Consider the following 20,835-nt stretch of genomic DNA (forward strand, 5'->3'; position numbering starts at 1 on the left):
GGTATAAAGTACACCGATTCTCCTCGACGATTCAATCCTGTCAGCTGTACGTATAAGTTGGCGGATGAGCCTATAATAAATGAGTGGTGAATGGTTTTTAATGAATATTTTTCAAAAGTTTTACTGAAACGCGAGTACATGAACCCGATCGATAACACATGTATGTCTGTATAATACCTTAGCTCGGCTTATGTACTATATATACATGCATGTATTTTGTACGTACGTATCTAATAGGGAATGTCATTACGAGTCGAGTTCAGATAGAGATCCACACATTTTTGCACTAATGGGCCAACAGGTTAACAAGTAATTCAGTCAGACGGCCTACTACAGATATAGACTTACATTATATGTAGTACAGACGACGCTGCGTCGCGATGCTGTTTGCATTTCGGTGCCTTATAGATTACGGATAGTAGTCTATACATAGACCGGGGAGGACTCGGGTTTGCTGTTAATTGTATTCCAAGAAAATCGCGATAATCAGCATACTCACGATCTTTTTAATTGGCCGAATTCTAACTATGTGGCCAATTTTGAGGATCGATTTCACTTCGGCTTATCGTTTTTCAAAATCGTTCGCGAACATTGTAATGTTGCATACCTGCAGAAAATCGTAAGACCACAATATTCGCGCTCAAGTCGAGTCAAGTGTCTCTGCAACTTGCAAAAAGAAATAAGAAAAAAAGAAAACCGACCGGTTGAACGTTACTGACACTTTTGCAAATCGAGTCTGCAAGGTGATGGCGACAATATATGTATAGTTGCCAGACTCCTACACTTGCCTGAGACTTTTATTCTGCATGCATCAGCTGCAACCTCTGCATAAATCTTGTACAAAAAAAAAAAAAAAGAACGTGATAAAAAAAACAAAAATCGCAACGACTCCGATCAGAAGCGAAATTGATTTTCTTCGACGTATTCATCTGATCTGTTGAACAAATAAAATCAATCACTCAGCATTACGTAACATCAATATCGAAATGAATAACGTGGTAAAAACAAAAAAAAAAAGTTTCTCAAATTAATTATCGGCGCAGGTATAAAAGCTCGTTCGCAATTTGTACGTTGGTACATAAGGAAGCCAACGAGTATACAAGTTGAATCGAATTAATAATACTGGGTCGCGATTTATGCACGTCACGAATTGACACATACGATTTGCAAGAGAGACAGTAGGACGAATAGACCATACGGAGTAGGTATGTATGTAACGCACAAAGTGATTCATTTCGCGAGGTTTTATTTATTATTTTGCCTTTTAAAAACCCACGACTGTTATTTCATGTATACATACATGTGTGTGCATGAATATGTATAACGTACGTGTACACTGTAGTGTTGCGGCGTTACCGAACTGCGCAGATTGTTAAAGACTCGGTAAGCCGGTATGCCTACTCGTTTCTTCCAGAGACACGCTCGTGTGATCTCCGGACTGCGCTGGTACGCGTGTGTTCATGTGCGAGGACTCATCCATGCAGCAGCGAGTCACACAAGCTCGTATCTGCAAAAGCGTAGCTCGTTCGCTCGTCACTAAGCGAACTGTCGGGTTTTGTTTGCCAATAAACAAGACAGACTTGTCTCCGGTTAGCGGTCCCATAGCCCAAGGATTACGGAGTGCGGATCACCGGGTACGGCATGGTGGATACGAACGAGCTGAGAGGAGGACGTGGAAGAGGAGGAGAAGAGCGACTAGCGGTGACTCTTGCGTCCGTAATATGTTGCACGTCTGTACGACTCGCCAGAGTCAAGGACATAACGCGAAGACACTCGGGATCGAGTTCGACCAACGACTGACTGACCTGCAGCCCCTTGGCATGCTACGTACTCTTATGATTTCTCTGCGGTAAACTAACCCCCGGACACCGTTTTCCGCAAGAGAGGGACCCACTGCCCCTGACATTGGACTACAATGTCAGCCCGGTATTTCTCACGGTCCGTAATCGTGCAATTCACTTGGAGTCATTTGCAAGTCTGGGCTGTTAACTTTCTACATCTCGTGATCGAACGTTGATTACGTAACCTCTTGCACGGTATATTGAATTGCCGATGGTGAAAATTGACTTGCGGAATAGCTAGTTTGTCTATCATCGACCTTAAGGAAAGTCCAGCTCGGAGGTCAAAGGACGGTTTCGCTGTCACGGAGAGTGATGAAATCGTTTGGTTCGACCTTTTTTCCGTCCTTTCTTAAGCTCGGGGTCTGTTGGAAAAAGAAACTGGGTTCTGCGACGATGATTGGATGGTCAGTGCTGCGTTGAGACGAGCAAGACCGCAAGCTTGGTACCTGCAGGGCCGGTGAGTTACAAGTTTAGAAACGGCACTCGACGCGACTCTCGGTCAATTTTCGAGATCCATGGATCCGTGGAAGAAAGTGCCTGACTCGGGATGATCCGGTGACGGTGTCGTAAGTAGCTGCGGTAAGCCGAGGATGACGCGATCCTCGAGAGGTACGAGCGATGAGGAACGAAGAAACGAACGACGAGCGACGGGTCAAGAGGCGGAAGTAAGCCTCGTGGATAGCGAAGGTGTATGACCGAAATCGGGGCCAAATCCAACTGGTAAACAAGACTTGGTGAGTCCAGCCGGTCGCTGCGCTCGTCTCTCCCTCTACCTTCCTGTATCATCTTCTCTTCCTTTCTCCGTCCCGTCTCTCTCTTTCGTTCCTCCAAGTGTGCAGGTATACCACGTCTATTCGTTACACGCTATCCTACCGTGTACTTAGCCGCGTACAGAGACCCCACGTACGTGCCAACATCGCGTCGCATCGATGAGCAAGCAGCGCCGGATATCCAGAAACCCATTACAACATTTTTCTTTCTCATTTTTCACGACCGTTCCAAAGATAGGCTCTCGATGGTGCGAACGTCGTCCCAGCAACAACTCATCTGGGTTCGGACGCCTCGTGCCTTTCTCACTCGATTTTCCGGTGAACCGATTTCATCGCAACGCCTCTCGTCAAAGCCTGGAAAACATTTGCATTAGAGACGAGGTCCTCACCGACTGGATTCTCGATCCCTCGATCCTCTGATCGCATGGAAAATATTGCGCGTAAGAAAATTACGGGCACCTGCTACAATGGAATCAATATTTTCCGGTGCTCTGATCTGCTCGGCATTTTTAATCAGTGTCCATCGGAGTGCGAGCATAAATTTTCGCGCATGCATGACTGACGAGAGTGCGGTTCGCGGATTCCACCGCGATGCGATCCTGACCTCGTGACGCGACCAGTTGCAGAAAGGAATGCCACGCGCGATCCGAGGTGTGGCTGTAAACCGATCCGCACTCCGAGATGTGTACGTTGTACAAGTCTCACAGTCACACGCAAGTGGATCCATTAATTTGCATGGGCACGAGGAAAACACATGCAATTTGCACTGCGTGGACTGAAGTCGTCTCCTTGTATACATATAGGCACCCACCTACTGCCGCAGCGTGCCGATCAACACCGAAAGCAAAACTCGAGACCCCCGAGTGCTCACCAGTGGTCCAAAACGGGGCAAGTTGTTTCAAAAATGACTAGAGAACGGCAGAAATCTGTGCCGAATCGGAATTTTATTTTTTTGTTTGCTTGTTTTTTTTTTCAATAGAAAGGTTGGAAAGTTTACAACAGGATGTCGGAGGCCATTTCGTAAAAGAAAAATTTCATTTTTCCTTACATCGAACCAATTTTCGAAAAAATGACACATTCCATTAAGCTTGAAGTTAAAATTGATTCAGAAATTGTCAAATTTTGACTTCAGATTCGTGATCAGCAACCGAAAAAAACCCAGGAGTAGAGAAATGTATGACTCCAAGGGTTAAATCGAATTGCCATTTTTTCGAAAATGGGATCGAGGTTAACAAAAATGAAATTTTTTTTTCTAAGAAACGCCCTTTGACAATCTGTTGCAAATTTTCCTACTCTTTTATTAAATTAGAGAAAAAAACGGCGCAAATGGCCGTCCTCCAGCCATTTTTGAAACAACCAATCCCGTTTTGTACCACCGCGCGCTGCCTCGGAGCTTTTAGACCGCGGATACGATCCTGCGTAACTCTGACTCACGTTCATGGTCTCCTTCGACGACCGACTCGATTTGCTTCCAGTGGATAGGTGTGCTAGTGAATATGCTAATCCACGTGTCCGAGCCTACATTATTACACGTAATAACACACATCGGCTATTTCATCGGACAACAAGCCGTTTCCATTCCACAGTACCGGGTACTACTACAACGCGATGCAAGTTTTTAATTGCAATGTGTTGGAAGACCTTGATCTTGAGATCAAGTTCTCCGTTTCTCTATTGTTGACGATATCTCGCTTCGCTCCTGCGTTCGGTCGCACGTGTTGTAATTTCCTGCGTTAAAAAAAAAAAAAATAGAAAAATGACTCGGTTCTTACACGTACCGTGGAAAGAAAATCACCAGCTATTACGACGAAGGTCGGGAACTCTTGTGGAAATCTTTCGAGCTCATCGATAACTGGCAATTATCGATCAAAGTGGCATGAAAATAAACAGATTATTACAAGTTGATCGCCGGTCTTTGACTCTTCGGTAAACAAACGTCTGTCGTATTTTTGTCAAAGGTTATTCGATTTCGGTATGTGTGGTTTTGAAAGTGTCTGCATCTTCCAACGCGCCGTTTAGCTGTCAGTGAAATATTGTAAACCGAGAATTTGCAGAGAATTTTCACGCGTCTCGAAAACATGGGAACCGTGCGGCAATTTTTGTATTTTTTTCCTCACTAGTGTACGATTCTTTGGAATGTAGAAAATTACTCTCCGTGATACAATTGGAGAGATTAATGTGAAAAGGGTATATTAATTGACGAAAAACATGATTTTTGGAATAATTTTAAGACTTGATTAATAATTAATCAAAGCAAAATTTATAAAAAAAAAAAAAACCAAGCGCTAAAAACAGTTAATACTCTCAGACTGACGTTTCTACCTTCACGTTTCGAGAGAATGGCCGATCCTAATCCTCCGTTAGTTTCTTGAACTCGCAGTGTTTACGGATATCTTTAGTAAGTAGAAAAATTGGACTATTTCAACTTACGATGGAGACATCTTGTGTCTAATGTTTGACTAATTTGCATGAAAAAAGTGAGTTTGTCAGTAAAGTTAGATCGAAACGAGTCGTGCGAAACGCCTAGTTCCGTTTGAAAAACCTGCAAATGCCAGGGAATTTGACAGCGTAATCGACGCTAAACGACTTCCGATTTTCGACAAAGACCGTCCAAAGAGCCCGAGCAAAAGCGGCGGGCAATCGTTCGCAGAGATAGCCGAACGCGGCCTCTCAAGTCGGTCGTGAAAACGAGAAACATCGAACGGCGAGTCGCCCGCACGCACGCGCAATGAGAGCGGTCAAGGCCATCGCGCGGCTCACCGCGGAGAACCTGAGGACACGGAGAACGCGGAGAACACGTTTCACATCGGCGGCGGCGGGGAGAAACGAGCGTTATTTCGTCTCTGTTTCAGCCGCGTTCTTCATCTGCGTACTTAGTCGGTATCTGTATAAAAATGGAACTACGTACCAACCTACAATGCGCCGGGGTACGTGAGAACAAAATTAACGTAAATGAGAGTCGCGGGTAACGCTAACGCGTTCCGTACATGCTTCTTGTAAAAAATCTGCCAAGTAATTTACCCCGCATATTTTTTTCCTCTTTCTTTGGTACCCGTGTACACTTATACAGAGTTAACTGGTTTCACCACTTCGGCGTTATCCTCACGGAGTTATGAAAAATCTGGTGAAGAAAGTTCTCGGGAATTTTCGCAAACGCGAATTTATCATAATACGGAATCATTCGCCAGCGGAGCATCTGGCTCTAACCGTAAAACCCGTCCTGCCGCGACTCGGACAGGGTGTCGTCTCTCTCTCTCTCTCTCTCTCTCTCTCTCTCTCTCTCTCTCTCTCTCTCTCTCTCTCTCTCTCTCTCTCTCTCTCTCTCTCTCTCTCTCTCTCTCTCTCTCTCTCTCTCTCTCTCTCTCTCTCTCTCTCTCTCTCTCTCTCTCTCTCTCTCTCTCTCTCTCTCTCTCTCTCTCTCTCTCTCTCTCTCTCTCTCTCTGCGTGTATACCGACACAGCTATTCCCACCTATAGCAATATTATATCCTGATCGTTGGCTGTGTCGTAAAATTCGATGATGAAATAACTGACCGGAGCGGTACAATGATTTTTGAAAGTCGAATTGGACGAGGATAACAATATTTTCTGAACGGTCTTACGTCGGTCGTAGAGTCGTTGTATCAACTGCGAGCGAATTTTCGACCGTAGGGTGAAACTTAAGGGCTTGAAAGATCGTTCTTGGAAAATTTGAATCCCTTTATTACGGTTAACCCTGACCAATTGACCCAGTTTCAAATACCGAAATTTTCATGTTGGGCGCATTCCTTATTGCGCCAATAAAAAGTTTCGTCGGCATCGAGTCTCGAGCATTCGGTCGAACTATCTCCATGCTCAGGTATATAGAGCTGTGTTGTGTAAACTGCACGTAGCACAATGCAAAACAGGCGTTTTGTCCGTGGGCCTTATTGCGTGCCCGAACTTATGCGCCACGCGCTTTTCGAGTAACGAGATTATAAGAGAGTATTCGAACTCGTTTTGCGTCAATACCTACCAGCCCCTGTGCATATCCAAAGGCAGTTTACAAGCCGCAACGCACGAACGGCGCGACCCGAGTCCGTTCAAGGAAAACCGTTTTACGATCGGTTCAGCCTCGGCCATGAAACTTCCAACTGAAGTCGGCACGTTGCTCAGGGGTAAAATACGTACGGTATTGACGCTGGTATGTCGATATCATAAAAATACATCGTTAAACGACGAAGATTTTTCGATCATCGTCGATCGACGGTGCAGGTGTACAACGTTTGATTGAAAATCGACAATTACCGTCGCTTTGAAAATGTCTGTGAACGATTTACTCGAACGTTACGGTGATTAACAGGTCTTCGAAAATCGATAAGCGATCGTCTTGGATGACCCTACCGTGAGACGATAATAATTAGGCAACATCGGACCGAGATTTTTCCTTACTTTCCTCCCAACGACCACCAGCGAGGGGAAAGGAATTCACGAGCGTGGAATATTATCCTCGGTTCTCGTTCCCCTCGTTCTTCGTCGTTGCCTCGCTACAAGGTACCTTATATACCTGTAATAAGCGAAGGTAAAGGAGGCAAAGTGTGGAGCAGCGGAGCAGCGACGGCAGCTTCCTCGCGGCGCGGTTACGCGTTTCGGTTGGATCGGCGAGCGGGTGTCCTTGAACGCTCGCGGATCGGCGGCCACCGCCAGTCAATGACCCAGCATTCTCACGTAGAATAATCCCGTCCGTTCGCGATTCCCTCGCTGCCCGTTGCCGAGGAACGGGAACCCTCGGGAACCGTCGCGACGTCCTTGCGTCCCGAAGCCGACGGCGGCGCCTACGGTCTTTCCGCTCAAACAACCGGGCCAGGGCCCTTTCTCCAATTTCCAATATTTTCATTCCCACGACGCGCTATTTGAATATCCTCCGGGATCCTTTCGGGGTGGGTGAAGGGGTCGAACCGCGTGATCTGGGTCATGGGAACCACCGGGAAGCGCGGGGGCGGCTGTCGCATGTGGGCCAATTCTCGAAATCGAAAACGATTTTGTCGTTCGAACGATCCGTCGAAGGGATCGTTTTCGCCTTTACATATCCCACAACCGCTCATCTCTGAGTCTCTGGGTCTGTGTGTCGTGCGAATATTGAAAGGGTTTTTGACGCGTTTCGAACATGAATGACCGTAGCCACCGGCAAATCGAACCTTTCAGTGGCGCAAGAAAACGCTAAATCTATCCAAACAGATTTCTGGACGCAGGGTATTCGGAAATCTGACGACTCGTCATTCCCGAATTTCGTTTAAGACAAAATCACCCCATTATTCCAGGTTTTCGGTTTTCGGTTTACCTCGGTGACAATTTCTTGAGGGATTTAACGATAAGAATAACGGAATATCTGTCGTCGGAGTTGACTGAATTATGACTCGGATAGGATTAGCTCGGATTAAAAGGGTTAGGTAGCCTCGAGGTCTCGAGGGAACAAAAGGGTTGGCAAGAATTGGAGGCGAAGCGTCGACAGTAGACAGAAGGTTGTAACAACTGTCCGTAAGATTTGTGGTAAGCAAGCTACCCACGACCCACAAGCTTTGCGGCGATTTTCGCACGGTTGTCAGGTCTGCAAACAAGAATTTACACGATAATTCGAAAGCTGAAGGAGCGTAATTTACATCGTCGATTGAAAAGGATTACCGTGCCGAACTCGCCGCACTTGAAAATTTCAGTACACGACGCACGGATTATCATCCGCATCGTAAGCTCGCCCATCTTCCGATACAATGGATTTGGAAAATTTTTCCGCATGAGTGAACATCGTGACGTCGAAGATTCACGTCACAACGTCTGCGCGAAAGCCTTTCGCAATATCCGGTAATTTCAACCGCCACGCGTGACAAAGCCAGAGTTAGTCAGTGAGTCCAGTGACGGGAATTCAGCGTTCTTCGAATCGCTTCCAGTTCGTGGCCGTCGAACATATGGACCACCACCAGCCAGCCAAAGGCCGGCTGTTCCCTTCCATTTCGGTCGCGCAACGACCGGTGTGACTCGCTTTTCGATTCGCGCGATTGGAATTTCGGGTGACTCGGCCGAGTCCCTCTTTCTCCTTCTCTCCTTCCTCCGTCTCCCACCATGCTCAATACCGTTACTTAACGATAAGTCGAATTTAAATTCTTATATTCTTATTATTCATTTCACGATCATCTTTTACTTCGCGTTATTATACCACGTCGTGATGCAACTTTCATACGCGACGCGTAACTCCGTGGCCGTTGATCGAACGCCGAATTTCTTCCTATTTCTTTCCCGTTTTATTCTCATTTCTGACTCGTCTTCCATCGCGAGGGTCTGCATATTTTCAACCCGAAATTTTCAATCAGAATTTAAGTTAACATACCCGATTTATTTAGACGTAGGTACCCACCGAAGATCCTTCAATACTGACTCGTTACGCTGGACTGATCCCGTCGTGAAAGGTTGAAAATTGATCGAAGAACCCTGTCCCCAACCTGATTTTTCACTGCACTTGTCTTCCGGGATGAGAAGAAAAAAAAAACGACAGAGAAAGGGGAAAGAAGAATATGCCTGCCAGGGATAGGAGGATTTCCGGCAGCGATAAATTACAATTCTCATGGATCCCCGTCGAGTCCTACAGGCATCCTACCTGAAGCATCCTCGGGAGAAATCTCGACCCTGTACACATGACCAGATCCGATCGGTTCGATACATTTTAAACTCGGTATAATACGAATCGGTTGAGAGGGTGAATTTCGCGCGCGCGTATCCCGGCCCTAGGGGATGCTCCTCGAGTTTCCCACAAGGTGCGCGGTTGCCGAGAGTGTTTGAAAGGCGGGATTGCTCTCCTAGCAAGGTGTTACACAGGAGGCATCCGTAGGTGGATCGGGCTGGCCCAAACCAGGTTGGTCCCCACCTGTCCGGCTCTCCCACGCTCCCTCGTCGAGGGATGGATGCTGCGAGGGATGAATGATCCAGAACAGTCTGAGGAAAAGCACTTACACCGAGTCCATTCAGTGGCGTAAACGTCGCGCCGTTCGAGAGGAATTGGAGTCCGTGAAATACTCTGTCTTCCGTTTATAAACTCCATGCGACATTGGATCGTTCCGTTAATTTTCAGAACCGGAAACGTGGAAAAGCCGGGATCAGAGCCTTGGCATTGTCCGTGTTTATCCGCAGTCCATTCCCTTCGTATACCTCGGCGTTGTAAACCGATTCGAAAAATTCACTTTTTAGTGCTCGTGTTTACTGATTTTAGGTACAGGAATTATTGACTTAGCGGCCGAATTGCAGGTCTTAAGCCTTTACAGGTAATAAAGGGCGATCGAAATTTATAATTTAAATTAAGAACGGTCGAGGCTTGAAGCAAGGATTATCCTTTCGGCCTGCCGGCGTTGTTGGTGTACAAATATACCGGGGACGGTGCGCAAGGGGGGCAGTAAATAAAACTTTTCCCAAAACAGACGGTCTGCGAGTAGCCGCGGCAATAAAGAGTTTAAAAAATTTTCGGAAACCGGCTTAAGCCTTGCCTACTATCCGTAACGGAATCGGCGGTTTTTTTTCTAACCAAAATTTTCAGTAAACGTGAGGCTTTTCGCACAATGGCGAACCCTTTTTTTATTACTGTTTTGTATGATTTTTAAACATCCTCCGTGAGCTGAGCGCGGAAGAGAAATTGCCGTCGCATAAAAAGTGATTGAGGCATTTCCTACCGTGTCTGACTGCCAGAGACTGCCTACTACCCCTTTCAATGAGAACCATTTTAACAAACGGTCTTTTCGTAAAATAGTGAAAAAGTCTGTTGTCACCCGCTGCACGGACAATTTTTACGGCCGTCCCCCTTTAGGACCAGCCTCGTAACCCTTCTGCGTTCTGAAAAGCAAATGAATAAGTGAAAAGCAAAATTTTTTCGAACCCTGGAACGTCGATGTTTAACTCAAATTTAATGTTCTCAAATTTCTTGTTCCTGTTCAACCGCGTTTGCGGCGGAAATATCTGAAAAAATCTATAAACCCCGGGTCCTTTTCGTTGGTGAAAGAAATGCGCGTAAAAAAAGAAATTTTTACGTTAAAGAAAAATTTCCCGAATGAAATGGTCCTGCCCACATCCTTGATGTTCAAGGGTTCATCCCGCGGTTCGTCCCGGGCGAGATATCTGCTCTCTTTTTCCACACCCAAGCCAGATTCCGCTTCAATCTTCTTTGAAAAATTGTCCGCCAGAACTTGAGTGATTTTCGCATCCGGGCAGCTGTTGCAACCTCATGCGGTAACACCCCGTGGCTATAATTTCAGCTCTTCATTATTCATTATCAATTTTGAACCCTCGGCTAGCGGGTTATTCGAATCATGGGAGTGTAAAAATTGCTTCGTCTGCTTTGGACTCAAACCGCTAATGAATTGAGACGCTGAGTAAATACCTAGATGGCTGATATTTGAGCAGATCGAAAAACATTCGGATCCGGCAGAAGCGCACACGAGTCTTTTATCTATTCATTGTACACACACACACGATTTTACAATTCGTATGGTTGTCATCCGAGGACGTAGACCCCGGAGTGACTGCGGCATCCAGCCATTGACATTTCGAGAGAGAGTTGGCTTGTCGGTTTAATAATCTTCTATTCGTAGGCTCGAGGTTAAGGACAACTCGCGGCTCCACGACTTGGTCGTACGACATAATATACAGAGGTAAACTTCGGGTACTGTTGCGTGGTTTTCGGACGGAGGCGTCCATATCATGCGTAAAGATACAGGAACGGAGTCGCGAATTATCGCGATAAGAGTATCGCTACTTGTTGCCTTGTCTCAGTCGGTCTCGATCCCTTTGAAATTAGTATTTGCAAACTATCCAACAATCGATCGCTATCCCATATTCCGATTACAATTACCGCGGTATCGTACGAACGTCGACACTTTCATTTTTTCCCTCACGGACTCATCCGTAATCCTTAACTCGACGAACTTGTTACGCACGTTTCACGATTTACGCCAGTAAGCAAGTTCTGCTGGTTACGCTTTAAAAAAAAAAAAAAAAAAAAAACGATGGTCCTAAATACCGGTCACGATCAATGGATTGCCTTCTCTATGACATATTTTAGTTCGTCGCTAATCACAGAGTACTTTTCGGGAAATGAGTAGCGAAAGAAACGAAAAAAGGAAAAAAAGAAACAGGTTATTCAGTCTTTTCAATACCAGTTATATAGACGTTGAAGTATCGTTCTACCTATGTATGTTACGTACAACAAAAACGGACTGTTATTTGTCCGCCGAAAAAATAGTCGCATTGTTTTCACGAGCTGTGGCGTTTGTTCGACTACAAAGCTGAGCGCTTGCACGCACGGCAAGCGGATATAGTTGGCTGTTCACGTCGAGCATTTATTTAACATCGTTGCATTTCTGGTTTATATTCGGAGCCGCTTTGGCTGCGTACAGCAGCGTTTTATAAGTCTTTTTAACAGCTATACACGGACCCGTATAATCCTTTACGCTACTGCCATCCACCCGGGTGGACAAAAAATTTACCTGCAATTATTCAAAGTGCCGAAATCTTATCGTGTTTACCCAACAGGCTTGTTGAACTGCGAGCCAGGAGTTAATTCCGGCATTTAAGCCGCGGCAACCCTTTTCAAAGATCGTAAAATAGAGTCAGCTACCTTCTCGTTGCGCAGGACCTTTCAATAAATATTTATTTCCTCAACCCTTCGAGCTTAGCTCCTTTGCACTGTCGTATAAAACAGCATACTCAACATTCAAACCTGGAAGATAATCCTTTCCCCTGTAGACGAGCTGTTTTTCCATCTCGAAGTCCCATTATCACTTCCACCAAAAGCTACTCACGAGAGTCAAGCTTTTTCCCCACTTTTTTGCTCTACTTCTTTAGTAGCCAAAACCAAAAGCGGATTTAAAAGTCAATTTTTTCTTCTCTTATACACAGGGCGCAGTAATTCATCCGGCGATTTCGCACGTGTCGGATTCAAATTCTGTTAGAGAACACCCGGAAGTTTGACAGACGGACAGCCGGGCATGTCCTTCACCGTTTCTGGCCAGTTCATTGGCATTCTCAATCCGCATGAGCCACCATCAAGGCCATCGTTACACCGAGAAAGACTTAACGGCAGCTTCTGCAGCTCACCGATCGCGTATCATTGTTCAAATGGTGATTTTGTTGCTAGGCTAATTCGTCGGACATCGGGAACCTCGGACGTCTGATCACCTGCCAAACTCCTGGTTCGATAATTCCAACGCGTAAATTCCTAAACACGTCTAATAACAGCGCACCAAACGCGCGAGGTGTTAAATATTACGGAAGCAGCTGCGCGAGTGGGTGAAAAACGAGCGAAAGAAAAAATCTGCCAAATCCGTTTTACCCTCTTTCTCTCTTTATTGTTTTGACCCACCCCTGCTGTCTGAAAATAATTTCGAGACACACGGAAGGCGTAAGCGAAAGAAGAAGTCCCGCTTCGGTGTGGCGAGCCTTCAGCTCCACACTTCTTCGATCCAAAGGTGGACGTTTTTCTACTTCGGAGAAGAAATTTTTTTTCAACCCTCCCCTCACCGCCACCCCTTCCATTTTTCTTTCATTACTTTCATTTTCGTTTGCGTATACAAAAGGGTTGCGGAGGATCGACGCCATATGGGGAACGAGGGTGGTTTCGAGGAGGCATTTAACTCATTTCAGGGGTTTGCCAGGAGAGAAATAACCCGTCTTCTTATACCCGCAGAGTATCCACCCGCCTCACGAAACGCCCTTCGCCCACCCTCGAATGGTTGCAAGAAGCAATTATGAACTGACGGGTCGTCTTCTTCTTCTTCTTCTTCTTCTTCCACCTCCTCTTCTCCTCTTCATCTTCTTCTATTCCCTCTTACCTGCACCCTCCGCCTCGTTTAAAAGCTAACCGCATCACTCGAGAGGAGAGCAGTGTTAGGTATACATACCGCACCCTTGTCTACAGACGGAGAATAAGAGCGGAGCTGGATGGCAATGAAAGCAGCGATAATTGTTATATTTCCGGTCGCTACGGGACCTTTTCATTCCCCTTTAACCGATCCGTTTCTCCTCCTCGTACGATCATTATCCATCAGCGAGTGACATGTGCCTCGTGGAAGTTAGCCACGGCTCCCTTCTTCGCCTCGGGTGCTTCTGAACCCTGTTCGACCGTTGAATATCGCCGATCAGACTTATTTATAAATCGTATCTAACAAACCAAACGGAGTCGAAAAAGACCATACGGTGCTTGTGGACGTTGGCATGATCGGTACCCGAAAGTCAGGTGAAGCTAGATATATCAGAAGAAACGTGATCTGCAAGTTTCACCTCTTTTTATTCTTATTTCTTCCCTTCTAATTCACTTTGATCTTAAAGCCAAGCCTTATGCGCTATTCAGACGCGCACCTTGGGTGGTGTCTTGTACGATTAGATTAGATACTATTTAGGACACGAAAAAAAACGTCGTTAACGTTTCGTTGGAGCTTTTTCTCACCGTCTTGAAAATCCAGCGAGAATGTCCGAGGATCGTTTCATACCTGGGCCAACCGGCGACCGTAACGGAGCGAAAAACGCGACTAAGAAGACCGCGATTATACATCCAAGAGGAATAAAAGAAAGGCGGCAGCGGCGGCGATGATGCAATCGACGAAGAAGACGGTTTCTCGCGTAACAACGCTTTGCAGGAATGTTCTCAACTCGACTCGCTGGAAATTCGTCGCCATTTCGAAGAACGCAACGTGACTAACGATCGAACCTCAACGTGTGGTTTCTATCATTGATGAGAACCTCTTCGATCATCGTCGAACTCGATGGAAGAGGACTCTCCAAAGTCGGAAATATTCATATCGCGAAACAAGGATGCCGAAGAAGGAAGAAGGAAGGAGGAAAGAGGCGAAGAAGATCAGAAACGCGATCGCGGGCGCCGCCGGAAGCCGCGGGTGAGGTGCGGCCGTCGAGGAGGTTGGCGGGTCTGACGTACGTCTCACGTGTTCGATACCGCAAGCTCCAGAGACACGACTCACATTATAGTTCACTTTTGCCGGTAACGGTAAATCTTTGAGGAGTCAGTAGGTAAGTCAAGAAGTCGACGTTCCTACGACTCGCAGGGCATTGAGTCGTGGACTCCATAACGCGATACTTGAATGACGCAATTTTCAAACCGATTCCCCTTTCGTTCGTTAACTGCTGCGTTACCGTTCCGAAGCGTCCCGACGTCTGCAACGGATTCCAAGCGAGCATCGTACGTTCTTTGCAGTATCACAACCGTTTCCGAAAAGTTCCTCGCCAACCGGCAACGCCATGTTTTTTTCTTTGTCTCCCCGCACCAGCGGCTGATCCAATTATAATTATTATATCCACCTACGGCAACTCGATACCATTTTCTATCAACGTTCATCGTTTCACTCGACGAATGCTTCGAAACAATCCGGATGGATGCGGATCGACTTGCAGCGTATGCACACCTTGGCGCCTATCTTCTCTTCGGCACGCTGCAGCGACGAGTTGCGTAAGAGTTTTTTCATTTCAATAACTCGCTTTGCTTCGGGACTGGAATGACGAGTGGTTGGATTTGGGACAGTATAACCCGTCTTCCCTCCCGCCTCGTTCCTCACTCCTTTTCGCTCTTTGGTCAGCCCTCATGCACTTACGCGGCGGCCAAAGACTGCGGCACGTACGCCAAAAACGAACGTGGGACGAGTTGCTGATGGGCACGAGGAAAATTCGGCTCACATTTCCTCCTGACTTCGAGTCTGTTCATATATGGACACTCTTTGAGGTAGGAAGCAGCAGCGTGTTTACTTTTAACATTATTGAAAATGACGTATCATGAAACATTTAAAATAAAAAAACACGCTCGTTCCCAAAAATTTTTTACTTTAATTGTTTCCATTTTTTGGAATCAATCGCGCGACGTTCGTCGATTCCAAAGACTTGCCAGAACTTTCCATTTTCGGGACTTGGGAACGGTGAATGAGAACTGACGCAGTACTGGATATTATTTATCTTTTCATTATTTCCAATTTGTGGATCATCGCAGTCCCGAATCTTACAGGATAAATGTTGAATCCATTCGAGACTGGTCTGACTAATTAGAAATTCGGCAAATTGGTGAATCGCAAAATTCGAAAACTCATTCGAAGATGAAGAGAAACCTTGACTTCCATTCGGCTCACGGTGACTCCGAGTCCACGACGTCATTCGTTGGGTATTTAGCGACGACACGGTAATCATGCACAGATTATTCAGCACACACGTAATTCTGACTCATTTTCGATCAGGAGCAAACCTGCAAACCGATTCCAACCCGCGCCTCCTTTTCTTTTAAATTCCTTCGGCTCCTTCCCTCCTTCCTTCCTTCAATCCCTCGCTTTTTCTCTCCTCCTGATTTTTCTCCTCGCCTCGAAAGCTGCGCGTGAATTTCCCCGCGGGGGGGAATGCCGCAAGGGCCACTTCGGGTTCTCCGGGTTCTCCGACCGCTTGTTTGCACCGCGACTCGACTCGACCGGGGGTCCGTCGGAGGAAGGAGCGCCGGGTTCGCGGTGCCGGAATCGAGGTAGAATATACAGTTATCTCTTCTGCAGGTAGCCAGCCGAGATACGGGAGAAGCGCGGCGGAACGACGGAGTTGCGCCATCGATGGAAAATATTGGTGGGCTGGTTCAACACTCACCGATGCGTGTGCGCGCATCCGTCTGTGTGTCCATAATACGCCTGAATTACGATACGTCCATATATTAGGAAAACAAGCTCCGAGAAGGGGACAAACTCGCGAGGATGAAGTTGGTAAAGATGCTCCAGCGATGCGTGTTTAAGAGAAATCGCTAACTCGCACCGTTGTGACTTTACGAAATTTAGTAAACCATTGTAAACAAAATGTACGCTGATTCCGAAAAGCTAACTCCTTGAAAAGTCTCCTAAAATTGACCAATAATTATTATCATATAAATCAAGAAGGTCGATTAATTCGTAAGTTATCAAACGATCATTTGCCTCGTTTGCAAACATGCAGCGCCTGCTTTCGTACCTATTCTATTACCTTTTATACCATCACACCATTCACGCTTCAATCTTGGAGAAATGTATTTTCTTATCATCATTTCTCCTCTCGGTTCGTATTATACATATCCAGTTATAACGATAAGGTACGCGATATCGCACGACAGATACAACATTTACGCGTACATATTATATTCTACCCGGAGGACATCGTTTCGAGTGAGTCTCTCCCTCTTTCGTTACTAGAGAATTTTTTACTCTCTTCAAGTCTACCCTGTGCAGTGAGCCCCTAATTCCTAGTTGAAAAATACTTTCACACCCGCAGGCGGCCTTATTACCCACAGTTCTTGGCATTTCCCGATGAATTTTCAGTCCTCGGATCGATCAAATTTTCAGTTTAAGTCGATTCCTTTTTTTTTCCACCTCCATTTTTTCGCCCCGTGCAGTTATGCAGCTTCGGTAACGAATTAGGGTTGAACATATCCGACCAATAATTATTACCTGTCACGGCCACGAGAAAAGAAAAAGAAAAAAAAAGGAAAAAAAAGTTGAAAACCGAACTTCACAGGATAAAATCGTACGCTACGTCTGTCTCGTTCATGGTCAAATTATCATTTCTACAGCGTAAAACACCGTGCGGATGGTGGTATAAATTTCACACCGTATAACAAATCGTGGGCGTCGCTGTTCACCACGCACGCATAATATAACAACATACAGCTTGTAAAGCCATCGTTACGGGTCAGTTGGTCGTGATCAAAGGTGGTATGCGATATAACGGTGCTTTTCGACCCCGCGGGTCAAGGGCGCTCGATTTCAATTTCGCAAAATCATTCGTTCCCCGTCGTAACGCGGCGATCGGGAACACCTCCGTATTCCTCAAACTTTACCGCCTTCTTTCTTATCTTTTCTCCTTCTTCGTTCATCGTATCTTTTCCGAGGCTCAATTCGACTACGAACGTGTTCTAACCGAACGATAATCGAGACGATATATCCACAGGACTGACCGCGAGCTTGCAGGAGGCTGAATTTAGCCACGACAAACGTAACAAAACCTGAGGGGAGGGGGTGGAAAAAAACGTGTGTTTCAAAATTTTATCGATATCGTGGTAGGTATTCGAGTTTTAAAAATATGAATCATTTTTTTTCCCTAAAAATAATCTACCGCATCGTCATAAATTTTTTATCTTTTTTTTTTTCGAAAACGTCAATCGTCGCAATAACATTTGTATTTCATGTTCGTCTTCATTAACTTGCCGAGAGCGTCGCGACGCCAATGATCGGCGTCGTCGACCCACTTCTTTACAGCCACTCTTGCGGCGTGTCGAGGGTGTGCGTCCTAGGATCGTGTACGTATACATTCGTACATTGATACATTGTATGCGCACACGGACGCATGACGTAACGCTAAAATTCTATTCGTGTCGTAAGAAGGTTGGCGGCGAGGAAGTCGATGTGCGCCGCCGCGGCTCCGCCGGTGCGCGGGTTCATTGGACGGCGTCGGCCGCGCGGATTTACCGTTACCCGCGGCGCTTCTTGGCAAAACCTGCGTTCGCTGCTCGCCCCGGCGAAAGGAGGGTGGAGGACGAAGGGGGAGTGGTTTTTTCCTCTTGATTATACTCTCTCGCACGGCTCTCGGCTCCTTTTCTTTCTCTTTCTCTTTCTCTTTCCCCGCCGCCACCCCGCTTCCGTACAATAATATCGCGGGGAGAAGGGGACCGTCCTTGTCCTTGAACTCTCGCGCGAAATTCTTTCGGGAATTTAACCGTGCGCCCAAAATCCCCGGCAAACTAACGCTCCCTCTTTTCGTTTTTTTTTTTTGGTTAACGTAACTGTTTGACACTTAGTTCTAAAGTTACTAAAAAATTGATTCACGGTTTCTAACCCTCGAGCGATTGGTTTCATTTATCGAGAATTTCACGATTCGTACCGTCAGTTTATAATTTTGGAAAATAAACGGCTCAATAATTGGGTCTAAACTTGTCGATAACTGATAGGTTTACCTTACAGGTACGTACGTGCCAGGTTTATCCCTGTACCTAAGAGCTTTTAGTTCTTTTCTATCCGGTGACTGTCCAGCCGTGAAGAGGCGCTGCGACGCGTCCTCCGCAATTCCAACGAGGAAGTCGAAGAGCGTCATCACGCTTTGGCCTACTTCGCGCTTAGCCGATTCTCTTGCATCCTTACACGTGACTCGCCTCAAAGGATCGAGAAAATCGTTACGCGTTGACGGAACGCGGTTCCGGTCCGGTTATATCCGTACTTCTTCGGACCATCGGATCGTTTCTTTCGGAGAACCGGAAGCAGCGACATCTGGATCGATCGTATCGATACTCTGGCCGAAAATCATACACGTTCGTACGTATGTCACGCGCGTGTCATCGGCTCTTCACGCTGGTCACGTTCACTCGGCGAACAAATTCTATCGCCACGTAATGCAGAACCAGGTCGCTTAACATCGTCGACTCTGAATCCGCAGTCAGCCAATGATGCAGGCTCTGTAAAATTCATCGACGACGGGAAATACACTGGAGATAAAAATGCTGGATGCTGGAGAACGGACTAAAGGACACATCGTTTCGTTTTCCCAAATTATTCAGACATCGAACCCGCGATTCTACCATCGGCTCTTTTGCGTTTCAAGTTCTCACTCGTATCTAGCTCTGTTCCAATTCATCATCAGATCGATTTCCTGCCGCACAGCGAAAATTTCAAAATCACGTTGCGCGCCAGGAGGATTAATTTTTAAACGTGTTCTATGGGAGAGTGAGGAGAGTGAAGAGTAACAAGTAGAAACAGGCAGCGGAAAAAATCGGTAACGCTTTTAACCGAACGGCGAAGAAGGAAGAAAGAACAATGACGATACGCCCGAGTCCGCGGTCACACTTCGCGAATCCGAGGTCGTCGACGTTATTTTTATTCGTCAAGGGGAAGTCGGGACTTTCAATTAACTGCCGTTACCGTCGTGTTTGGATGTACACGACTACGTCGTCTCCGTCGTCTCGGCAGGTGCAACAGGTGACTGTAAAAATTATGCCTTCGCGGTGTCATGCATTTTCATTAATTCGGGTAGCTCCTCCGAGAATGGATCGTTGAAGGAATCGCGTTGAGATTCGAGCCCGAGGACAAAAGTCGGTGACACCAATGAAGCTCGAAGCTTCAAGTCTGCGGGAGTAAATTTGCGAGCAAATAAAAACGACGGAGTAACGAATTCTTGAGGAAAAAAATTTCATCCGCGAGAGTTCCAAGTCGTTGTTTGACTCTTGAATTTATTCGGCTTCAAATTCTGATTCACGTTTTTCTCCGCCATACGATGATGCGCGAAACTGCGAAAGCATGGATTTTAATGTCCTCGTCGTTGGACATCCGATTCCAAAGAATCCCGATGACCGATCGAACGCCAAGCGATTGATCGCGATCATCGCATGACCGTGACGCAACGTCGTCAAGGTAATCGCTGAATTTCTATACGTTTCAACCGGAAGCGCGACATGTGTGGGTCAACTTACGTCAGGTTAGGGATTAACTCGGTCCCTCGACGGGCCGCGAGAGTCCGCTGTTTAAACGGCGAGCCACATCCATACATACACACATACACATGGTATAATAAACGGGGGCCCCCGATCTACTGTTATGTTTTCGATGCTGTAATAGATTCGACGGAGAGCAGCTGTGTACCGTTTTGCCAGCCGCTAGCGGATTTCAGTTGTGGCCGCAACGACGGCGCAGAGAGTGAAATTACCGCCTCTTCTCTCTTCTCACTTCTCTCTTTTCTCTTTTCTCTTCGCACACGTTGCGCCGAAACCCGTAACACATTCCGCCGTAACAGTGGAAACGATAGATCGGGAAGAAGGGACACCTCGCGTCCAATGACGTAACGATCGATACAAGCGGGCTTGCGAAAGAAAAATGTACAGCAGTAAAAGTGAAAATTGAACAGAAGTGATATCCGAACCCGTGCCTCGCGTGTCTCTGGCTGTCGCGATAACGGCGTACCTCTGCGATAGTTGCCCGTGCAACGATGCGTAAAACAAAGAACCACACTGGTACCTATCATCGATGCAGGTACCCGCTTCTGAAACTCATTTTGATACCGTATCCCGCCAATTGACGGGGCGCCACGGCTAACGTATCTCGAATTGCGCCTACATTGCTCGCTCCGACACGATTACCGTATACGCCTGACTAATTGTAAATAAATAAGGTGTAATTCCTGAGATCGGGTAGCGACGCAAGCGTTTCGACGGTCGGGAGGAATCGATCTCAACTCTGCTTTTTCAAAATT

The 20,835-nt window shown here is 46.4% G+C and overlaps 1 protein-coding gene across 3 annotated transcripts in view; it reads left to right on the forward strand.

The window, feature by feature from the left end:
• The window catches only part of LOC124307542 (transcriptional regulator ovo-like), a 65,007-nt gene that overhangs the window by 20,596 nt on the left and 23,576 nt on the right, over positions 1-20,835 (forward strand). The window lies entirely within an intron of this gene.

The sequence above is a fragment of the Neodiprion virginianus genome, chromosome 6, assembly GCF_021901495.1.
Source record: "Neodiprion virginianus isolate iyNeoVirg1 chromosome 6, iyNeoVirg1.1, whole genome shotgun sequence".
NCBI classification, from domain to species: domain Eukaryota; kingdom Metazoa; phylum Arthropoda; class Insecta; order Hymenoptera; family Diprionidae; genus Neodiprion; species Neodiprion virginianus.